Source organism: Paramisgurnus dabryanus, chromosome 9 (assembly GCF_030506205.2).
Source record: "Paramisgurnus dabryanus chromosome 9, PD_genome_1.1, whole genome shotgun sequence".
NCBI lineage: Eukaryota > Metazoa > Chordata > Actinopteri > Cypriniformes > Cobitidae > Paramisgurnus > Paramisgurnus dabryanus.
This window is the reverse complement of record NC_133345.1, coordinates 6,986,434-7,006,527: the sequence shown is the minus strand read 5'-3', so window position 1 is coordinate 7,006,527 and position 20,094 is coordinate 6,986,434. Positions and strand designations below refer to the sequence as shown.

General features: G+C 35.7%; 5 non-coding genes across 5 annotated transcripts; all 5 read left to right on the top strand.

Moving 5' to 3' along the window:
- The first annotated feature begins 220 nt into the window (after positions 1–220).
- LOC141282585 (U1 spliceosomal RNA) lies at positions 221–385 on the top strand. The gene has a single exon (XR_012337382.1). It is a non-coding gene; the product is annotated as a U1 spliceosomal RNA (small nuclear RNA).
- Positions 386–7,620: 7,235 nt separating this feature from the next.
- LOC141282602 (U2 spliceosomal RNA) lies at positions 7,621–7,811 on the top strand. The gene has a single exon (XR_012337401.1). It is a non-coding gene; the product is annotated as a U2 spliceosomal RNA (small nuclear RNA).
- A 783-nt stretch (positions 7,812–8,594) lies between these two features.
- LOC141282584 (U1 spliceosomal RNA) lies at positions 8,595–8,759 on the top strand. The gene has a single exon (XR_012337381.1). It is a non-coding gene; the product is annotated as a U1 spliceosomal RNA (small nuclear RNA).
- A 7,771-nt stretch (positions 8,760–16,530) lies between these two features.
- On the top strand, positions 16,531–16,721 carry LOC141282625 (U2 spliceosomal RNA). Its single transcript, XR_012337424.1, has one exon. It is a non-coding gene; the product is annotated as a U2 spliceosomal RNA (small nuclear RNA).
- A 783-nt stretch (positions 16,722–17,504) lies between these two features.
- LOC141282583 (U1 spliceosomal RNA) lies at positions 17,505–17,669 on the top strand. Its single transcript, XR_012337380.1, has one exon. It is a non-coding gene; the product is annotated as a U1 spliceosomal RNA (small nuclear RNA).
- The last annotated feature ends 2,425 nt before the right edge of the window (positions 17,670–20,094 follow it).

Here is a 20,094-nt window from a genome sequence, read left to right as displayed (position 1 = left end):
TAAATTGTTTCACATAGTTCACTCTACACGGTTCAACCGGGCTGGAAACGGAATAAAAATAGGGTAGATCTCGAAGAATGTTTGGTCTCAGACGTGGCTTCGTGCGCTTTCCACCTGGTCACACACAGTAATGAAATGTTAGTCGGACGGCCTTCGGGGGCGCCGTTGATGTGATCGGTCACAGGAAGATGCGGCCGTCTGGCCTCAAAGGGTGTCGCTCATACTTACCTGGCAGGGGAGACACCATGATCATGAAGGTGGTTCACCCAGGGCGAGGCTCAGCCATTGCACTCCGGTTGTGCTGACCCTTTGCGAATTCCCCAAATGTGGGAATCTCGACTGCAAAATTTCTGATAGTGGGGGACTGCGTTCGCGCTCTCCCCTGACCTATGTGTTAAAAATAGATTCTTTTGTCGTTTTACGTAAAATCCAAGAGACGTCTAACCACGGCCCAAGAATACATTAGTCATCAAAAAAGCGGCTATTCAACGACTACATAATTTCTAATAGACAGCGAATATGTGTCTAGGCTAAAACAAGGCTTAATTTGGGCTGTCAGTGAAAATCTAATAGACGTTTGACCATTCCAAAAGAATAGACTAGCCATTAAATAGAACCACAATCAAACGGCTACATGTCTAAGAGACAGTCAACAAAATAATGCTTAGATGATTCTTTTATTTCCAATATAAGAGGTTCTCGGGAATGGCAATCATCCAAACTAATAAATTATAAAGGCTTTTATAAGAAAATGACAACAGTTAAACAACATAGACAGCGTTGGGCAATACAAAATGCTAATAAATACAAGACAAATTGAAATATTGTACATGCATGTACATTAAACAAGCCAACAAATCTGCCAATGGGCTACGACAATTTTTCTTGAATTAAGTGTTTATATCTAGATTTGTTTCTTACCCCTTTGGCAGATTTATTTGCTTGTTTTAAGCCCAAATTCGCTTAAATTTTGAGTTTTTTTCTCCCTAAAGGCTAGGCTTATTTTCTTAGGGCATTTTGCTCATCAAAAAATGCATCTTATTTTAAGACTTTCTAGATATTTGTACAGTGAAAACAGTTCGAAATAACAAGTAAGAAATGATTTTTTGCAATGTATTCATTCATTCGCTACCCTTCATAATACAGCTGTCGAAAAACCACAGCAACGTCGACAGACCTGGAAGCGTAGCTGTATTTGTTTAACTCACAAAGACAACGGGTAAAGTATTTTCTTGATTACCTAAATGACTTGCCGTAAGAAAATAAGTTTAGGTTTAAGGGGGGGGAATAGAGTTTAAAGGGATATTTCAATTTATGATGATAATTCTGTCATCATTTACTCATGCATACAGGCTTACAACAACACGAGGATTAGTTTTTTTTCTGAGTAACACAAAAGAAGGTATTTTGAGGAATGATGGTAAACCCACAGCAGATAGTCACCATTGACTTCCATAGTAGGAATAAAAAAAATATGATGGAATTTATTAGGTACCATCAACCGTGTGCTAACCATCACTTTGCAAAATATTTTCTTCATCATTTATCACGATACTTCCAAAATATTTTTTCCTACTAAGTCAATGTTTCATTATTTGCTTTACAAGCTTAAAAATGATGGTGACATGATTCCATGGTAATCACAAACAGTTAAACAAGTAAGATAATCACCATTACTTTTAAAAGCATTTTGAAAATTGCTTGCTTATGCTGGGAGTAAAGGTATTTCACGCAGTGCGCATCCTCTTTAAAAGGTAATGTATGCTTCTTTTAAAGCTGACACATTTGCCACATTAAAATAACAGAAATGTGTACTTTTTAAACTTTTTGGAGCCGGTGTGTCTGTGTTCTTGGGGCACACATCTACATGTAAAAGCAGAATTGCTTATTATTCTTCTCTATTTCTTGTATAGGTCAATTATGAGTGAAGAACCGTTCACCAAATGAAGACCGCAGCCAGGTGACGGGATTCTGTGGTAATCGCAAACAGGTAAACCAGTAAAATAATCATCATTTATTGTTAAAATAATTTTGAAAATTGAAGTTCTGTGTGTTCTTATTGTACTTTATTTATTTCTGCAGGTAAGCACCATACCGTAAGCTTCATTCCCTTTATAACAGGTAAGGTTCATACTGTTTTATTCTTTTGTACTGTTTTATTCGTACTGTTTTAAATCATTCAGTAAATGCAAAGTTAAACTGATGTGTTTTTAATCTAGATTTAAAAGTGTCTACTGTTGAAGCACATCTGATCTCTTCTGAAAGCTGATAATAACTAAATGCTGATGCACCTTGTTTTGAGTGAACCCCTGTTTTTTCTAAATGACCTGATCCTATTGCTCCGAGTAATCGGTTTCATATTCGATTAGCATATCTGTCATGTATTTCGGCCTGTAGCCATGAAGTGGTTTTTAAACAAGTAACAGTACTTTTTTAATCCATTGTCCATTGCAATAATCGGCCCTGCTGGTGATGAAAGCATGAACAAGTTTCTCTAAGTCCTGTCTTGAGACAAAACCTCCAATTCTGGCAATATTTCTGAGATGGTAGTAAAAGCAGAATTCCTTATTATTTTTCTCTATCTCAGGCTCTATGGCATATATGTCATGATTTTATTTGTCTATTTATATGTCTATTTACAAGGACTGCCTTGGCCAAACGTTATTGTTAATTAATATTGAAGCAGTTATTTAACATATTTCCTTTGAGTAGTGATTTGTGTAATGATCCATATATCTATTTTTATGTATATTTTTAACTTAGGAATGTGATTTTAAAGCACATATTTGTTATTGTATGACACCTCTCATGTTATGAAAGTAAAAAATAAATGTATTTTCTGATGTCTTGCATTTCTGTTTTTAAACTGTTAATCCTTATCAAGTGCTATACATTAGAAAGTGGATAAATAACAAAAATGTCACTCCTGACAGCTGATAAATTAATCGTTCTTTATAGCACCACTGAGGTGAGCATTTTTCAAGGCAAGATTCTTTATAGAACCGTATAAAAAGGTTCTATATAGTACCAAAAAAAACGGGTTCTGCTATGGTTACAAGCTGAAGAACCCTTATTTGGTACTATTTAGGAGCATTTGTCTTTAGAGTGTTGCGTAGGTTCGAAACTTTCAATCTTTAAACCAAAAAAAAGGGTCACACGGTTTTATTTGTGGTGTGGACATGAACACGCTGCAGGCATTGAAATGTAATTTGTAATTTATTGTCTCATTTCATATTTAACAAATAGAAAGCAAAGTGCTATTCAATCAGTTTAACTAAACAACTGGTGTTCCTCAATTTTGGGGCCTATTTTGTTCAGTATATCAGTTTTGTTCAGTTTTGTATGTGCATGCAAAAAGCATTCAGCGAGCAAATTAACTGAAGCTTTACCTTCGTGTTTCTTTTTGTATGAGTGATAACTGTTTCTGTATGTATTTGTATGGTTTTTTTACAAGTATAGAGTGAAATGCACACGGTGAGTAATGAACGCAGACCTTCAGTGCCGGATCTCTGACCCGCTAACCTCCATCCCGACAGCCAGCGCCTTCTCCGGATGCCATTGCGGTATCGCTCCTCGGCTTTTTGGGTAAAATCGAGTGGACACCGGGGACTACACGTTTGAATGGATTTTTGACCTTCGGCTATGGAAGCGAGGCTTGCTCCGTCCACTCCGTGCATCGACTCTGGCGCTTTCCGGGGACAAATAAGGTGAGTTTAAAACCAGAGTTTGCTTCTTTTGTGCGTGGTTGCCAGTTTGTTTGCCAATCCGTGGTCATAATATGTTCCGCTTCGTGGTTTCTCCATCGCTCAGTACTTTTCTGTGTTTCTATTTTACGTAAAGCTAACACCAAAACGATTGTGGAAAGCGCTATATAGATTGTTCTCAAAGAAAAAACGAGAAACAAACCCATGTGAATATGGGTCAAATTATCTAGGCGGAGCACTTCGTTCAAAGAAAAACGCAACAGAATTGTTTGCGTTGAACAAAGACAATGGTGCGTGCAGACATCGAATGTGTATTGTGGATAAAAAATGGCCAGTGGGGTGGGACAATTTTTCTTGAATTAAGTGTTTATGGGAAAAGTTAACGAATTTTTTCTTACCCTGTAGGCAGATTTATTTGCTTGTTTTAAGCATAAAATAACAGGAGAAGAAATTGTGTAGGGGGAGCAGAGGGTTTTTTTTTTCGTTCAAAGAAAAGCAGCGTGGCACGAATGAATGTTTGGCTGAAATGCTATCGTAATTTCCCCCTTAATTTTCCTTACAAACATGAAACCAGAGAGAAGGGCCAGTTGGCATCGAATTGCACCTTGTATTCGGTGATTGATTGAGGAAAAATATGCGTATGTGTATATATACACTTGTTTTGTTGAACAGAGACAATGGCCGCGTGCTCCAGCGTCACCTATATGCCTATTTCACAAAATGGCGCCTTTGACCGGAAGTAAGGAAAACATCGTTCAGGTTGCACCACTACGATGGCCACTCAATATAGTATGGACTGACAGCTGCTTTGTTTTCTCCTACACATGAATTTACTTGTAAAAATAACAATAACAGATATTGTCGATTGGTGTTATATTATTTTTTTAGCATTTCGTATTATCAAAATATATCATATGTTAGACAGCTGTCAATTTTAAATAAAATAACGAGACATACATAACTATTCGTGTCTGCTCCCGTTTATTGTAATGAGTCTGCACATTTGGAGAAATACTTAGACATTTTACTTCTTATTTCTTTAGACTGAATAATTATTTCTTATTAATTCCAAAGTATGAGACCCGATGATCTAATCGTGGTGTATGTGCTATTCCTCGTTTGTTTGCCTGCATCCATTGCTTTACGGCTTGCTTGTTGCGTTGAAATGCACATTTGATTTCTTTACCAGCATTGGATTTAGACCATTCAATGAGAAGAGTTAACAGCGTTTATTATGATTGATAAGCCCTCAACGGAGAATGAAGTCTGCATACATTAAAAGCCTTATTTTGTTTTTATCGTGTGCCTTCCAAAATGTATGCGACGAAACTTAAATCACGCAAAATATGAATGGTAACTAGACGTGCTTGTTGTGTGCAGGGAGTGCATTTATTTGTAAACTTTTGCTAAATCAAAATGGTTTATTTGTATTTGCTTTTTACCTGGGTTTTATCAGGTTCGCAGTCGGGACATTTTTAATCCATAGTGTATGGAGTTATCTAGTAGAAAATGATCTGCTGTTTTTTGGTAGAATGTTGTGTGAGCTAAAGAAACGAGGAATAAAACACACACCGCGATTAAAAAAATCAGATCTCATACTTTGTAATTGAAAATAAATAATAATTAATTTCAAAGAAATAAGAAGTAAAATGTGTAAGTATTCCTCAAAATGTGCTTTGGACTAAGTCTCCCGTCATCACAGCAAACGGGAGCAGACCCGAATAGGTATGTCTAGTTATTTTATTAAAAATTCCCAGCCGTCTGTAAATTCATGTTTGAAAGAAAAAAGTAAATGAATATCTTACTTACTGTTTTTGTCTTGTTTTCTAGTGAATATCTGACAATTCTTAAATGGAGATACATTTACTTGGTAAGCAAAGTGGCTTAAGATATTATGTATTGTAATAGAAAATTGTTATAAAAACGTTTTGTTTTTGCTGGGAATTCTTGTATATATTTCACAGCTATATAATTAATTATAATAACGCACTTTTTGTTGATAAACATGTTAAAAAATACATTAACACAGAATAATGTGGCAACAAATCAAATGTGCATTTAAATGCAACAAGCAGAAAATAAATAAATAAAGCAAATGCATGGAAAAGAAACGAGGAATAAAACAAACACCGCGATTAAAAAAATCAGATCGCATACTTTGTAATTGAAAATAAATAATAATTAATTCCAAAGAAATAAGAAGTAAAATGTGTAAGTATTCCTCAAAATGTGCTTTGGACTAGGTCCCCGTCATCACAGCAAACGGGAGCAGACCCGAATAGGTATGTCTAGTTATTTTATTTAAAATTTCCAGCCGTCTGTAAATTCATGTTTGAAAGAAAAAAGTAAATGAATATCTTACTTACTGTTTTTGTCTTGTTTTCTTGTGAATATCTGACAATTCTTAAATGGAGATACATTTACTTGGTGAGCAAAGTGGCTTAAGATATTATGTATTGTAATAGAAAATTGTTATAAAAGCGTTTTGTGTTTGCTGGGAATTCACAGCCATATAATTAATTATAATAACGCACTTTTTGTTTATAAACATGTTAAAAAATACATTAACACAGAATAATGTGGCAACAAATCAAACGTGCATTTAAATGCAACAAGCAAAAATAAATAAATAAAGCAAATGCACGGAAAAGAAACGAGGAATAAAACAAACACCGCGATTAAAAAATCAGATCGTATACTTTGTAATAATTGAAATAAATTATAAAAATCAACAGGTTTATATTTAAAACAAGTAAAAAATATCTGCCAGCGGGGTAAGAAAAATAAACGTAATTCTAGTTTCAACTTAATTCAATAATAAACTCAATTTAGGTTTATTTTTCTTACCCCACTGGCAGATATTTTTACTTGTTTTAAGCCTTAACCTATTACATTTTAGAATTTATTTCAGTAAACAAGACTTAAATTCTAAGCCACTTTGCTTATTAAGTAAATGTATCTTGATTTAAGAATTATTTTTTAACTCGAAAACATGAATAAAATACTAAGTAAACGAACAGATTGGGATGTTCAAAACACTTAAACATTTTTTTTCACTCTACCCTTCATATTACAGCTGTCGAAAAACCACAGCAACGTTGACAGACCTGGAAGCCATGATATATTAGCAGTTTTTAAAATAAGTTAAATCTAGAATCCTTATTGGTTTTAGATACTTAAAAGCAATGAATGATCTTCTTTCTTTTGAATTGATTTGGTATTATGGAGGAGCTCTGTGTCTGGTTATTGAAGATGATTTCGTCTTTGCTCCTATGTTGGCTTATTTTTTGTTATTTCCGTTACTATATATATATATATTTTTTTTTTCCCCTTTGTTTTTTCTGATTTGAGGTTATGAAAATGTTTTAATTTGTAATAAAGTTTTTTTGAAAATTCTAAATTCTCTCTCTCTCTCTCATGAGCGTGGATCAGTTCCTGCATCAAGGAAAAAATGCGCATCCTGGTAAATTTCAGAAGTTAGACGACTGAGCTGCAGCGGACAGCGTAAGATTTATGAAAACACATTTGAGAAGAAAGGCAAAGCATGTTTCACAGTTAATCCAAGACCATAATGACAATTTTGCGCTCTGTTTCCCGAAGCTCGTGGAGGCGTGGAGCAGCATACACAGTTAAGGTATGTGCGATCTACCGGCATTACCTTTACGATCGACGTATTGGATCTGCAAGCTGCAAGCAAATTAACTGAAGCTTTACTTCATGTTTCTGTTTGGTTAAGCGATGACTGCTTTTTCCCAACAGTTTGTGTGTGTTTTCTGCATGGGTTTAGAAAACATGAACTTCTGATCTGCTAGCTCAACGTTCTACCTCTGTAACGTATAGAGTTAAATGCCCGCTAGCCTCCACCCCAAAAGCCAGCGCCTTCGCCGGCTCCCCCTTTGGCTGCGTCTATTCCGGTATCGCTTCTCGGCCTTTTGGCTAAGATCAAGTGTAGTATCTGTTCTTATCAGTTTAATCTCTGATACGTCTCCTATCCGGAGACTATATGTTAAATGGATTTTTGACCTTCGGAAATGGAAGCGGAGCTTGCTCCTTCCACTCCATGCATCAACATGGTATTGCAGTGTTTCCATGAATGGTGCGCTCCCCTTCTCGGGGACAAATAAGTCAAATACAAAAAAAGAATTTGCTTCTTTTGTGCGTGAATGACGGTGTTTTTTCTAATACGTGTGTTTCTTTAAATTGCTGTGTTTTCGTTGGCTTTATTGGTTTAACGAAAAGCTTGCGTGGAAATGAACACGCTGATAAAGAAATGTTTTTGTAATGTATTTAATTATTTTCTTTACAAGTTTGTGGTGGTGATCCGAGGACGAATTAAACATCCTCGACACAGCTGAAGGTGCAACAAAAGCGAAAGAGGCCGATTGGAATGTTAAAAACACCTGAAAACTTTTTTCACTACCCTTCATACTACAGCTGTCGAAAATCCACAGCAACGTCGACAGACCTGGAAGCATAGCTGTACTTGTTTAACTCACAACGACAACGGGTAAGTCATTGAGCCCTGTGTTTTTATTTATCCACGTTCTAAAATTGCTATGCTTTCGTTGTTTCTTGATTGCTCTGTACATTTCTTTGTTTCTATTCCACGTAAAGTTACTTTGTAATAACGAAACCATATATTTGAATGCGCAATTTAAATCCATTTGATTTAAATTGTTTCACATATTTCACTCTACACGGTTCAACCGGGCTGGAAACGGAATAAAAATAGGGTAGATCTCGAAGAATGTTTGGTCTCAGACGTGGCTTCGTGCGCTTTCCACCTGGTCACACACAGTAATGAAATGTTAGTCGGACGGCCTTCGGGGGCGCCGTTGATGTGATCGGTCACAGGAAGATGCGGCCGTCTGGCCTCAAAGGGTGTCGCTCATACTTACCTGGCAGGGGAGACACCATGATCATGAAGGTGGTTCACCCAGGGCGAGGCTCAGCCATTGCACTCCGGTTGTGCTGACCCTTTGCGAATTCCCCAAATGTGGGAATCTCGACTGCAAAATTTCTGATAGTGGGGGACTGCGTTCGCGCTCTCCCCTGACCTATGTGTTAAAAATAGATTCTTTTGTCGTTTTACGTAAAATCCAAGAGACGTCTAACCACGGCCCAAGAATACATTAGTCATCAAAAAAGCGGCTATTCAACGACTACATAATTTCTAATAGACAGCGAATATGTGTCTAGGCTAAAACAAGGCTTAATTTGGGCTGTCAGTGAAAATCTAATAGACGTTTGACCATTCCAAAAGAATAGACTAGCCATTAAATAGAACCACAATCAAACGGCTACATGTCTAAGAGACAGTCAACAAAATAATGCTTAGATGATTCTTTTATTTCCAATATAAGAGGTTCTCGGGAATGGCAATCATCCAAACTAATAAATTATAAAGGCTTTTATAAGAAAATGACAACAGTTAAACAACATAGACAGCGTTGGGCAATACAAAATGCTAATAAATACAAGACAAATTGAAATATTGTACATGCATGTACATTAAACAAGCCAACAAATCTGCCAATGGGCTACGACAATTTTTCTTGAATTAAGTGTTTATATCTAGATTTGTTTCTTACCCCTTTGGCAGATTTATTTGCTTGTTTTAAGCCCAAATTCGCTTAAATTTTGAGTTTTTTTCTCCCTAAAGGCTAGGCTTATTTTCTTAGGGCATTTTGCTCATCAAAAAATGCATCTTATTTTAAGACTTTCTAGATATTTGTACAGTGAAAACAGTTCGAAATAACAAGTAAGAAATGATTTTTTGCAATGTATTCATTCATTCGCTACCCTTCATAATACAGCTGTCGAAAAACCACAGCAACGTCGACAGACCTGGAAGCGTAGCTGTATTTGTTTAACTCACAAAGACAACGGGTAAAGTATTTTCTTGATTACCTAAATGACTTGCCGTAAGAAAATAAGTTTAGGTTTAAGGGGGGGGAATAGAGTTTAAAGGGATATTTCAATTTATGATGATAATTCTGTCATCATTTACTCATGCATACAGGCTTACAACAACACGAGGATTAGTTTTTTTTCTGAGTAACACAAAAGAAGGTATTTTGAGGAATGATGGTAAACCCACAGCAGATAGTCACCATTGACTTCCATAGTAGGAATAAAAAAAATATGATGGAATTTATTAGGTACCATCAACCGTGTGCTAACCATCACTTTGCAAAATATTTTCTTCATCATTTATCACGATACTTCCAAAATATTTTTTCCTACTAAGTCAATGTTTCATTATTTGCTTTACAAGCTTAAAAATGATGGTGACATGATTCCATGGTAATCACAAACAGTTAAACAAGTAAGATAATCACCATTACTTTTAAAAGCATTTTGAAAATTGCTTGCTTATGCTGGGAGTAAAGGTATTTCACGCAGTGCGCATCCTCTTTAAAAGGTAATGTATGCTTCTTTTAAAGCTGACACATTTGCCACATTAAAATAACAGAAATGTGTACTTTTTAAACTTTTTGGAGCCGGTGTGTCTGTGTTCTTGGGGCACACATCTACATGTAAAAGCAGAATTGCTTATTATTCTTCTCTATTTCTTGTATAGGTCAATTATGAGTGAAGAACCGTTCACCAAATGAAGACCGCAGCCAGGTGACGGGATTCTGTGGTAATCGCAAACAGGTAAACCAGTAAAATAATCATCATTTATTGTTAAAATAATTTTGAAAATTGAAGTTCTGTGTGTTCTTATTGTACTTTATTTATTTCTGCAGGTAAGCACCATACCGTAAGCTTCATTCCCTTTATAACAGGTAAGGTTCATACTGTTTTATTCTTTTGTACTGTTTTATTCGTACTGTTTTAAATCATTCAGTAAATGCAAAGTTAAACTGATGTGTTTTTAATCTAGATTTAAAAGTGTCTACTGTTGAAGCACATCTGATCTCTTCTGAAAGCTGATAATAACTAAATGCTGATGCACCTTGTTTTGAGTGAACCCCTGTTTTTTCTAAATGACCTGATCCTATTGCTCCGAGTAATCGGTTTCATATTCGATTAGCATATCTGTCATGTATTTCGGCCTGTAGCCATGAAGTGGTTTTTAAACAAGTAACAGTACTTTTTTAATCCATTGTCCATTGCAATAATCGGCCCTGCTGGTGATGAAAGCATGAACAAGTTTCTCTAAGTCCTGTCTTGAGACAAAACCTCCAATTCTGGCAATATTTCTGAGATGGTAGTAAAAGCAGAATTCCTTATTATTTTTCTCTATCTCAGGCTCTATGGCATATATGTCATGATTTTATTTGTCTATTTATATGTCTATTTACAAGGACTGCCTTGGCCAAACGTTATTGTTAATTAATATTGAAGCAGTTATTTAACATATTTCCTTTGAGTAGTGATTTGTGTAATGATCCATATATCTATTTTTATGTATATTTTTAACTTAGGAATGTGATTTTAAAGCACATATTTGTTATTGTATGACACCTCTCATGTTATGAAAGTAAAAAATAAATGTATTTTCTGATGTCTTGCATTTCTGTTTTTAAACTGTTAATCCTTATCAAGTGCTATACATTAGAAAGTGGATAAATAACAAAAATGTCACTCCTGACAGCTGATGAATTAATCGTTCTTTATAGCACCACTGAGGTGAGCATTTTTCAAGGCAAGATTCTTTATAGAACCGTATAAAAAGGTTCTATATAGTACCAAAAAACGGGTTCTGCTATGGTTACAAGCTGAAGAACCCTTATTTGGTACTATTTAGGAGCATTTGTCTTTAGAGTGTTGCGTAGGTTCGAAACTTTCAATCTTTAAACCAAAAAAAAGGGTCACACGGTTTTATTTGTGGTGTGGACATGAACACGCTGCAGGCATTGAAATGTAATTTGTAATTTATTGTCTCATTTCATATTTAACAAATAGAAAGCAAAGTGCTATTCAATCAGTTTAACTAAACAACTGGTGTTCCTCAATTTTGGGGCCTATTTTGTTCAGTATATCAGTTTTGTTCAGTTTTGTATGTGCATGCAAAAAGCATTCAGCGAGCAAATTAACTGAAGCTTTACCTTCGTGTTTCTTTTTGTATGAGTGATAACTGTTTCTGTATGTATTTGTATGGTTTTTTTACAAGTATAGAGTGAAATGCACACGGTGAGTAATGAACGCAGACCTTCAGTGCCGGATCTCTGACCCGCTAACCTCCATCCCGACAGCCAGCGCCTTCTCCGGATGCCATTGCGGTATCGCTCCTCGGCTTTTTGGGTAAAATCGAGTGGACACCGGGGACTACACGTTTGAATGGATTTTTGACCTTCGGCTATGGAAGCGAGGCTTGCTCCGTCCACTCCGTGCATCGACTCTGGCGCTTTCCGGGGACAAATAAGGTGAGTTTAAAACCAGAGTTTGCTTCTTTTGTGCGTGGTTGCCAGTTTGTTTGCCAATCCGTGGTCATAATATGTTCCGCTTCGTGGTTTCTCCATCGCTCAGTACTTTTCTGTGTTTCTATTTTACGTAAAGCTAACACCAAAACGATTGTGGAAAGCGCTATATAGATTGTTCTCAAAGAAAAAACGAGAAACAAACCCATGTGAATATGGGTCAAATTATCTAGGCGGAGCACTTCGTTCAAAGAAAAACGCAACAGAATTGTTTGCGTTGAACAAAGACAATGGTGCGTGCAGACATCGAATGTGTATTGTGGATAAAAAATGGCCAGTGGGGTGGGACAATTTTTCTTGAATTAAGTGTTTATGGGAAAAGTTAACGAATTTTTTCTTACCCTGTAGGCAGATTTATTTGCTTGTTTTAAGCATAAAATAACAGGAGAAGAAATTGTGTAGGGGGAGCAGAGGGTTTTTTTTTTCGTTCAAAGAAAAGCAGCGTGGCACGAATGAATGTTTGGCTGAAATGCTATCGTAATTTCCCCCTTAATTTTCCTTACAAACATGAAACCAGAGAGAAGGGCCAGTTGGCATCGAATTGCACCTTGTATTCGGTGATTGATTGAGGAAAAATATGCGTATGTGTATATATACACTTGTTTTGTTGAACAGAGACAATGGCCGCGTGCTCCAGCGTCACCTATATGCCTATTTCACAAAATGGCGCCTTTGACCGGAAGTAGGGAAAACATCGTTCAGGTTGCACCACTACGATGGCCACTCAATATAGTATGGACTGACAGCTGCTTTGTTTTCTCCTACACATGAATTTACTTGTAAAAATAACAATAACATATATTGTCGATTGGTGTTATATTATTTTTTTAGCATTTCGTATTATCAAAATATATCATATGTTAGACAGCTGTCAATTTTAAATAAAATAACGAGACATACATAACTATTCGTGTCTGCTCCCGTTTATTGTAATGAGTCTGCACAATTGGAGAAATACTTAGACATTTTACTTCTTATTTCTTTAGACTGAATAATTATTTCTTATTAATTCCAAAGTATGAGACCCGATGATCTAATCGTGGTGTATGTGCTATTCCTCGTTTGTTTGCCTGCATCCATTGCTTTACGGCTTGCTTGTTGCGTTGAAATGCACATTTGATTTCTTTACCAGCATTGGATTTAGACCATTCAATGAGAAGAGTTAACAGCGTTTATTATGATTGATAAGCCCTCAACGGAGAATGAAGTCTGCATACATTAAAAGCCTTATTTTGTTTTTATCGTGTGCCTTCCAAAATGTATGCGACGAAACTTAAATCACGCAAAAAATGAATGGTAACTAGACGTGCTTGTTGTGTGCAGGGAGTGCATTTATTTGTAAACTTTTGCTAAATCAAAATGGTTTATTTGTATTTGCTTTTTACCTGGGTTTTATCAGGTTCGCAGTCGGGACATTTTTAATCCATAGTGTATGGAGTTATCTAGTAGAAAATGATCTGCTGTTTTTTGGTAGAATGTTGTGTGAGCTAAAGAAACGAGGAATAAAACACACACCGCGATTAAAAAAATCAGATCTCATACTTTGTAATTGAAAATAAATAATAATTAATTTCAAAGAAATAAGAAGTAAAATGTGTAAGTATTCCTCAAAATGTGCTTTGGACTAAGTCTCCCGTCATCACAGCAAACGGGAGCAGACCCGAATAGGTATGTCTAGTTATTTTATTAAAAATTCCCAGCCGTCTGTAAATTCATGTTTGAAAGAAAAAAGTAAATGAATATCTTACTTACTGTTTTTGTCTTGTTTTCTAGTGAATATCTGACAATTCTTAAATGGAGATACATTTACTTGGTAAGCAAAGTGGCTTAAGATATTATGTATTGTAATAGAAAATTGTTATAAAAACGTTTTGTTTTTGCTGGGAATTCTTGTATATATTTCACAGCTATATAATTAATTATAATAACGCACTTTTTGTTGATAAACATGTTAAAAAATACATTAACACAGAATAATGTGGCAACAAATCAAATGTGCATTTAAATGCAACAAGCAGAAAATAAATAAATAAAGCAAATGCATGGAAAAGAAACGAGGAATAAAACAAACACCGCGATTAAAAAAATCAGATCGCATACTTTGTAATTGAAAATAAATAATAATTAATTCCAAAGAAATAAGAAGTAAAATGTGTAAGTATTCCTCAAAATGTGCTTTGGACTAGGTCCCCGTCATCACAGCAAACGGGAGCAGACCCGAATAGGTATGTCTAGTTATTTTATTTAAAATTTCCAGCCGTCTGTAAATTCATGTTTGAAAGAAAAAAGTAAATGAATATCTTACTTACTGTTTTTGTCTTGTTTTCTTGTGAATATCTGACAATTCTTAAATGGAGATACATTTACTTGGTGAGCAAAGTGGCTTAAGATATTATGTATTGTAATAGAAAATTGTTATAAAAGCGTTTTGTGTTTGCTGGGAATTCACAGCCATATAATTAATTATAATAACGCACTTTTTGTTTATAAACATGTTAAAAAATACATTAACACAGAATAATGTGGCAACAAATCAAACGTGCATTTAAATGCAACAAGCAAAAATAAATAAATAAAGCAAATGCACGGAAAAGAAACGAGGAATAAAACAAACACCGCGATTAAAAAATCAGATCGTATACTTTGTAATAATTGAAATAAATTATAAAAATCAACAGGTTTATATTTAAAACAAGTAAAAAATATCTGCCAGCGGGGTAAGAAAAATAAACGTAATTCTAGTTTCAACTTAATTCAATAATAAACTCAATTTAGGTTTATTTTTCTTACCCCACTGGCAGATATTTTTACTTGTTTTAAGCCTTAACCTATTACATTTTAGAATTTATTTCAGTAAACAAGACTTAAATTCTAAGCCACTTTGCTTATTAAGTAAATGTATCTTGATTTAAGAATTATTTTTTAACTCGAAAACATGAATAAAATACTAAGTAAACGAACAGATTGGGATGTTCAAAACACTTAAACATTTTTTTTCACTCTACCCTTCATATTACAGCTGTCGAAAAACCACAGCAACGTTGACAGACCTGGAAGCCATGATATATTAGCAGTTTTTAAAATAAGTTAAATCTAGAATCCTTATTGGTTTTAGATACTTAAAAGCAATGAATGATCTTCTTTCTTTTGAATTGATTTGGTATTATGGAGGAGCTCTGTGTCTGGTTATTGAAGATGATTTCGTCTTTGCTCCTATGTTGGCTTATTTTTTGTTATTTCCGTTACTATATATATATATATTTTTTTTTCCCCTTTGTTTTTTCTGATTTGAGGTTATGAAAATGTTTTAATTTGTAATAAAGGTTTTTTGAAAATTCTAAATTCTCTCTCTCTCTCTCATGAGCGTGGATCAGTTCCTGCATCAAGGAAAAAATGCGCATCCTGGTAAATTTCAGAAGTTAGACGACTGAGCTGCAGCGGACAGCGTAAGATTTATGAAAACACATTTGAGAAGAAAGGCAAAGCATGTTTCACAGTTAATCCAAGACCATAATGACAATTTTGCGCTCTGTTTCCCGAAGCTCGTGGAGGCGTGGAGCAGCATACACAGTTAAGGTATGTGCGATCTACCGGCATTACCTTTACGATCGACGTATTGGATCTGCAAGCTGCAAGCAAATTAACTGAAGCTTTACTTCATGTTTCTGTTTGGTTAAGCGATGACTGGCAACCCATTCTCACCAAAAGCGTACAAATGACACGCAGTGTGATTATCGTGCAATAGATACTCCAAATTCCGATTTTGCGTGCATATGATACGCCAGTCCTTCCCATTCACTTATATGGCGAATCGTTTCGTGACGTTTTATTTATTGTTTTCTCATTTGTTTTCTGTTTTTTTTACCATTTTCGCTTGGGTTTAGGGTTAGAACAACTTTTTGTTATATAAAAATGACATCCTTCCCCAAACCCCAACTCTAACCCCAACTCCAAGCGACCATGGCTTAAATATAGATAAAAACTTAGAGAAACCTGTATATTAAATAACCTGCTTAAACAAATGTGAAATCTAACCCTAAACCCAAGCGAAAATGGTTTAAGAAACAGAAAACAAATGAGAAAACAATAAATAAAACGTCACGAAACGATTCGCCATATAAGTGAATGGGAAGGACTGGCGTATCATATGCACGCAAAATCGGAATTTGGCGTATCTATTGCACGATAATCACACTGCGTGTCATTTGTACGCATCTTGGTGAGAACGGGTTCCCAACAGTTTGTGTGTGTTTTCTGCATGGGTTTAGAAAACATGAACTTCTGATCTGCTAGCTCAACGTTCTACCTCTGTAACGTATAGAGTTAAATGCCCGCTAGCCTCCACCCCAAAAGCCAGCGCCTTCGCCGGCTCCCCCTTTGGCTGCGTCTATTCCGGTATCGCTTCTCGGCCTTTTGGCTAAGATCAAGTGTAGTATCTGTTCTTATCAGTTTAATGTCTGATACGTCTCCTATCCGGAGACTATATGTTAAATGGATTTTTGACCTTCGGAAATGGAAGCGGAGCTTGCTCCTTCCACTCCATGCATCAACATGGTATTGCAGTGTTTCCATGAATGGTGCGCTCCCCTTCTCGGGGACAAATAAGTCAAATACAAAAAAAGAATTTGCTTCTTTTGTGCGTGAATGACGGTGTTTTTTCTAATACGTGTGTTTCTTTAAATTGCTGTGTTTTCGTTGGCTTTATTGGTTTAACGAAAAGCTTGCGTGGAAATGAACACGCTGATAAAGAAATGTTTTTGTAATGTATTTAATTATTTTCTTTACAAGTTTGTGGTGGTGATCCGAGGACGAATTAAACATCCTCGACACAGCTGAAGGTGCAACAAAAGCGAAAGAGGCCGATTGGAATGTTAAAAACACCTGAAAACTTTTTTCACTACCCTTCATACTACAGCTGTCGAAAATCCACAGCAACGTCGACAGACCTGGAAGCATAGCTGTACTTGTTTAACTCACAACGACAACGGGTAAGTCATTGAGCCCTGTGTTTTTATTTATCCACGTTCTAAAATTGCTATGCTTTCGTTGTTTCTTGATTGCTCTGTACATTTCTTTGTTTCTATTCCACGTAAAGTTACTTTGTAATAACGAAACCATATATTTGAATGCGCAATTTAAATCCATTTGATTTAAATTGTTTCACATAGTTCACTCTACACGGTTCAACCGGGCTGGAAACGGAATAAAAATAGGGTAGATCTCGAAGAATGTTTGGTCTCAGACGTGGCTTCGTGCGCTTTCCACCTGGTCACACACAGTAATGAAATGTTAGTCGGACGGCCTTCGGGGGCGCCGTTGATGTGATCGGTCACAGGAAGATGCGGCCGTCTGGCCTCAAAGGGTGTCGCTCATACTTACCTGGCAGGGGAGACACCATGATCATGAAGGTGGTTCACCCAGGGCGAGGCTCAGCCATTGCACTCCGGTTGTGCTGACCCTTTGCGAATTCCCCAAATGTGGGAATCTCGACTGCAAAATTTCTGATAGTGGGGGACTGCGTTCGCGCTCTCCCCTGACCTATGTGTTAAAAATAGATTCTTTTGTCGTTTTACGTAAAATCCAAGAGACGTCTAACCACGGCCCAAGAATACATTAGTCATCAAAAAAGCGGCTATTCAACGACTACATAATTTCTAATAGACAGCGAATATGTGTCTAGGCTAAAACAAGGCTTAATTTGGGCTGTCAGTGAAAATCTAATAGACGTTTGACCATTCCAAAAGAATAGACTAGCCATTAAATAGAACCACAATCAAACGGCTACATGTCTAAGAGACAGTCAACAAAATAATGCTTAGATGATTCTTTTATTTCCAATATAAGAGGTTCTCGGGAATGGCAATCATCCAAACTAATAAATTATAAAGGCTTTTATAAGAAAATGACAACAGTTAAACAACATAGACAGCGTTGGGCAATACAAAATGCTAATAAATACAAGACAAATTGAAATATTGTACATGCATGTACATTAAACAAGCCAACAAATCTGCCAATGGGCTACGACAATTTTTCTTGAATTAAGTGTTTATATCTAGATTTGTTTCTTACCCCTTTGGCAGATTTATTTGCTTGTTTTAAGCCCAAATTCGCTTAAATTTTGAGTTTTTTTCTCCCTAAAGGCTAGGCTTATTTTCTTAGGGCATTTTGCTCATCAAAAAATGCATCTTATTTTAAGACTTTCTAGATATTTGTACAGTGAAAACAGTTCGAAATAACAAGTAAGAAATGATTTTTTGCAATGTATTCATTCATTCGCTACCCTTCATAATACAGCTGTCGAAAAACCACAGCAACGTCGACAGACCTGGAAGCGTAGCTGTATTTGTTTAACTCACAAAGACAACGGGTAAAGTATTTTCTTGATTACCTAAATGACTTGCCGTAAGAAAATAAGTTTAGGTTTAAGGGGGGGGGAATAGAGTTTAAAGGGATATTTCAATTTATGATGATAATTCTGTCATCATTTACTCATGCATACAGGCTTACAACAACACGAGGATTAGTTTTTTTTCTGAGTAACACAAAAGAAGGTATTTTGAGGAATGATGGTAAACCCACAGCAGATAGTCACCATTGACTTCCATAGTAGGAATAAAAAAAATATGATGGAATTTATTAGGTACCATCAACCGTGTGCTAACCATCACTTTGCAAAATATTTTCTTCATCATTTATCACGATACTTCCAAAATATTTTTTCCTACTAAGTCAATGTTTCATTATTTGCTTTACAAGCTTAAAAATGATGGTGACATGATTCCATGGTAATCACAAACAGTTAAACAAGTAAGATAATCACCATTACTTTTAAAAGCATTTTGAAAATTGCTTGCTTATGCTGGGAGTAAAGGTATTTCACGCAGTGCGCATCCTCTTTAAAAGGTAATGTATGCTTCTTTTAAAGCTGACACATTTGCCACATTAAAATAACAGAAATGTGTACTTTTTAAACTTTTTGGAGCCGGTGTGTCTGTGTTCTTGGGGCACACATCTACATGTAAAAGCAGAATTGCTTATTATTCTTCTCTATTTCTTGTATAGGTCAATTATGAGTGAAGAACCGTTCACCAAATGAAGACCGCAGCCAGGTGACGGGATTCTGTGGTAATCGCAAACAGGTAAACCAGTAAAATAATCATCATTTATTGTTAAAATAATTTTGAAAATTGAAGTTCTGTGTGTTCTTATTGTACTTTATTTATTTCTGCAGGTAAGCACCATACCGTAAGCTTCATTCCCTTTATAACAGGTAAGGTTCATACTGTTTTATTCTTTTGTACTGTTTTATTCGTACTGTTTTAAATCATTCAGTAAATGCAAAGTTAAACTGATGTGTTTTTAATCTAGATTTAAAAGTGTCTACTGTTGAAGCACATCTGATCTCTTCTGAAAGCTGATAATAACTAAATGCTGATGCACCTTGTTTTGAGTGAACCCCTGTTTTTTCTAAATGACCTGATCCTATTGCTCCGAGTAATCGGTTTCATATTCGATTAGCATATCTGTCATGTATTTCGGCCTGTAGCCATGAAGTGGTTTTTAAACAAGTAACAGTACTTTTTTAATCCATTGTCCATTGCAATAATCGGCCCTGCTGGTGATGAAAGCATGAACAAGTTTCTCTAAGTCCTGTCTTGAGACAAAACCTCCAATTCTGGCAATATTTCTGAGATGGTAGTAAAAGCAGAATTCCTTATTATTTTTCTCTATCTCAGGCTCTATGGCATATATGTCATGATTTTATTTGTCTATTTATATGTCTATTTACAAGGACTGCCTTGGCCAAACGTTATTGTTAATTAATATTGAAGCAGTTATTTAACATATTTCCTTTGAGTAGTGATTTGTGTAATGATCCATATATCTATTTTTATGTATATTTTTAACTTAGGAATGTGATTTTAAAGCACATATTTGTTATTGTATGACACCTCTCA